Here is a 4,220-nt window from a genome sequence, read left to right on the forward strand (position 1 = left end):
AATTCTTAATCAAATACTCTTCTCCCTTTATATTGGATTGCTCCCCCAGGAAACCACTCTAAACCACTCTAAACCACTCTAAGTATATATATATATATATACTTATATATATATATATTCATTTCTTCATTATTTCACCTAACAAATATTAATGAGCATGNGAACCCATGAACAATAAGATCATGACCTGAGCTGAAGTCAGATGCTTAACTGACTGAGCCACTCAGGTGCCCCTAACAGGTACTTTCTTAAATACTGGGAAAAGAAACATAAATAAGTCAGCAATCCCTGCCACCATTCAAGAAACTCACAGTCTAATAGGGAAGACAGACAAATATAANTAAAAAGAAAAGAAAGAAAAATCTACACAACACAGAAATATAGAAAATAAAATGTGAAGCCTCCTGTCCTCAATATTTGTCTTTCTCACTCATCACCAGTCAACAATCAACAGTTTGATTGTTTCAGATCACACACAGTTGAAGTTTCCACACCTTCTATACTCCCAAAAATACATTTTGCATTTGATAGTTTTCAGATCATCTGAGGAAATACTTAAGAGTGCAATTCATGGGGGGCACCTGGAGGGCTCGACAGGTTAAGTGTCCAACTCTTGGTTTTGGCTCAGGTCACGATCTCATGGTTCAATGGTATTGAGCCCTGGGTCAGCCTTTGCACTGGCAGCACGGAGCCTGCTTGGGATTATCTCTCCCTCTCTCTCTGCCCCTCCCACTCCCTTGTGCGCGCTCTCTCTCTCTCTCAAAAATGAATTATTTAAAAAAATTAAAAAGTGACAATACCAAGTTATAACAAGGATGTGGAGGTATCGAAAATATAGAAAGAATGTATCAAACTCAACACACACACACACAAAAACAAATAATCTTGTTAAGAAATGGGCAGAAGGAGCACCTGGGTGGCTCAGCTGGTTAAGCATCCGACTTCAGCTCAGGACATAATCTCACGGTTCATGGGTTCGAGCCCCACATCGTGCTCTGTGCTAACAGCCAGCTCAGAGCCTGGAGCTGCTTCAGATTCTGTGTCTCCTTCTCTCTCTGACCCTCCCCTGCTCACGCTGTGTGTCTCTCTCTCTGAAATAAATAAAACATAAAAATTTGTTTTAAAGTATACTACATATTTTAGGGAGACTTTCCAGTTTTCTCATTATTGTTTTCTACCTTCATTTCACTATGAAGTGAACAAAGGCAAACAAACAGCTAGTATAACTGTAATTGTTTCAAGCTTTTGAGACTTATTTTATGGCCCAGGATTATCATCAATTTTTCTGTGTGCATAAAAAGGACATCACAAAATATCTCTATGTCTAGTAAATATTCCTACCTTAAAGTCAACTTTGAGCATTTCTTTACTAACTGACTTTAGAGCCTGAGATTTCCAAATTAAGTCAATTTCTGGATTTAGGCAACACAGGGATCCTGTCACCATGCGATCTGGCTACTGGTATTTATACATACAGTATATCAGCTTGGTTCAAATCCTCAGTAGCGTTGACATTTGACGAGGAAAGCAAGATACATCTCAGGTAGGTCTGTTTGTTGAGGGTGGCTTCAGATAAAACTGCCACTAAACAGGATCCCAGGTGGCTGTGGAAAGACCCCTAATAAGGGGAGCCCTGAAAAGGGGGTGGCTGTACTCTTTCCTAGAAAAAAACCTTCAAATTTGTCTGTTATTAATATATCTCCATCCGTTGTCTTTTGGATGGTGTTGCCTTTGTATACTTCTTCCACCCTTTTACTTCCAATCTTCCTACATATGCACATTTAACTTGCGTCTTTTATAAACAGCACATAGTTATATTTTGTTTTTTAAACAGTTTAATATTCTTCGTCCTATAATTAATGTTTGGTTCATTTACATTTAACATAATTATTCATATATTTGAACTTTACTATATCAATATTTGCTTTCTATTTCTCTTGCCTATTTTGTTACATTTTCTCGTTTGGTTTTATACTTATTAGGTAATTTGTATCATTAAACCTCCTCCTTTGCTGACTTGTTTATTATACATTCTTTTACTGGTTTTTAAAAAGGAGTTATTCTAGGACTTATAACATGTATCTTCAATTTATTAAATTATAATGCAAATTAGAGAATTTATATTCACTCCATTTATATTCCTTCCTCAACTACTGTTGTGTGTTTTAATTAACACACATATATCCCACATGACATGACATTACTATTTTTGTTTTATACAATCAATGGGCATTCAGATCTACTCATATATTAAACCTCCTCACATTTCATTCCATCTTATAGCTCCAAGCTTTTATTTGGGATCATTTGACTTTTGCTGGAAGATCATTAATATTTCCTTTGGAGTTGGTGGCAGATTTCCTAACTTTTGAACCATCTAAAAACAGCTTTTACTTACATTTTAGAACAATTATTTATTTATTTTGAAAGAGAGAGAGCATGAGTAGGGGATGGTCAGAGAAAGAGGGAAAGAGAGAATCCCAAGAAGGCTCCACGCTGCCAGCACAGAGCCCAACACAGGGATTGATCCCATGAACCCTGAGATCATGATCTGAGCCAACATCGAGTCAGATGCTTAACTGATTAAGACACCCAGGCATCCCTACTTCCATTTTTGAAGGCTATTTTCACTGGATATAGAATTTTAGATTGGCAGTCACTTCCTCCAGCATTTTGGAGATATCATTCCATTATCTTCATGTTGTTTCTGTCGAGCCAATCTAACTGTTGCTCCCTATAAGTTTTTTTTCCAACTACTTTTATGTTTTTTATCTTTTTCTTCATTTTTAGCAGTTTTTACAAAATACACCTAGATAAGGTTTTCTCTGTATTTATTCTGCTTTGAGTTACAGCACTTTTTGAATCTATGACTTGATGCTTGTGATAGGCATAATTCCAAAATGACTTCCAGCGATCCTTGCCAAATTATAATACCTTCCCTTAGAGTATGAATATGGTAGGATTTCACCTGAGTGATTAAGCAATGTATATGGCACAGATGACTTTTAGAAACATCTTTGGTTGGGCTGTCCTTATCCAGCCATCCCTTAAAAGGGACGGGGTTCTTTCTGGTGAAAGAGATGTGAAACCAGAAGGGATTTGCTGTCAAGGAGATTCTCCATTGGCTTTGAAGACGGAGGGACCACGGGACAAGTCATGTAGACAGTCTCAAGGAGATGAGAGTGAGTAACAAATCACATGCAAGAAGGAAACAACAACCTCAGTACAACAGCCACGTGGAACTGAATTCAGCCAACAATCTGAAGCTGAATCTGCATTCTTAGCCAGAGCCTCGAGAAAGGAATGCAGGCTGGTCAATACCCTCATTTCAGCCTTTAATATACTGGCCAGTCATGCCACACCTGGTATCCTATCTATAGAACTGTGAGCTAATAAGTGCGTATTGGTTTAATCTACCAAGTGTCTGGAAAATTGGTATGCAGCAATAGCAAAATAATACAATGCTTTTGTTGCTTTTAGAAAACTCTTAGTCATCATCTCTTCTTCACAGTCAATTCTAGTAACATCCAATCAGTTCTATAACTGGCTCAATCTGAAATCTATGCTTCAAATTGATACTTCCTCTTTAAAATTTCTCCCCTATGGCCAATTATCAAATCATAACTTTTACTCCCTAAAAAATTCCCAAACCTGACCCACTGCATTACAGCTTTACTTGCCACCATCCCAGTCAAAGCCCACGGCTACTTCTCACCCAAAGACTGTGTGTAATAGCCTCCTAATTGATCTATCCATATACACATTTGCCCTCCCTTCAAACCATTTTGTACACTATAGGAAGAGTGAACTAAAATAGATTTGTTGGTATGTCATTCCCTCTGAATGGATCCCTAAGGCCTTCAGGGTAAAGTCCAAGTTCTTTATCATGTTATATAATGCCTTCTTTTATCTGATCCTGAGTTACATTTCAGCCTCACTTCTTCCTTGTACTTCATTGCTTATTTTTTTTAATTTTAATTAATTTATTTTTATAAATAGTTTATTGTCAAGTTGGCTTCCATATAACACCCAGTGCTCATCCCCACAAGTGCCCTCCTCCATGACCATCACCGCCCCTCCTCCCCACACTCATCAGTCCTCAGTTTGTTCTCAGCATTCAAGAGTCTTCATTGCTTATTGTTTGCCAGACTCACTGTACTCTTTTCCTGATTCTAAGAAACTCCTGTCCATGCCCTTTGTTCTCTCAGAGTAGGAAAGTC

General features: G+C 37.7%; 1 protein-coding gene across 1 annotated transcript in view; it reads right to left on the bottom strand.

Annotated features, from left to right (window-relative positions):
* Window positions 1-1,052, bottom strand: part of TMLHE (trimethyllysine hydroxylase, epsilon) — a 65,489-nt gene extending 64,437 nt beyond the window's left edge. The window contains 1 exon segment of the mRNA XM_077780800.1: window positions 913-1,052. The gene's annotated coding sequence lies outside the window, so the exon portion shown is untranslated.
* Between the last annotated feature and the right edge of the window lie 3,168 nt (window positions 1,053-4,220).

Source organism: Crocuta crocuta, unplaced genomic scaffold (genome assembly GCF_008692635.1).
Source record: "Crocuta crocuta isolate KB4526 unplaced genomic scaffold, BGI_CrCroc_1.0 scaffold3042, whole genome shotgun sequence".
NCBI classification, from domain to species: Eukaryota; Metazoa; Chordata; class Mammalia; order Carnivora; family Hyaenidae; genus Crocuta; species Crocuta crocuta.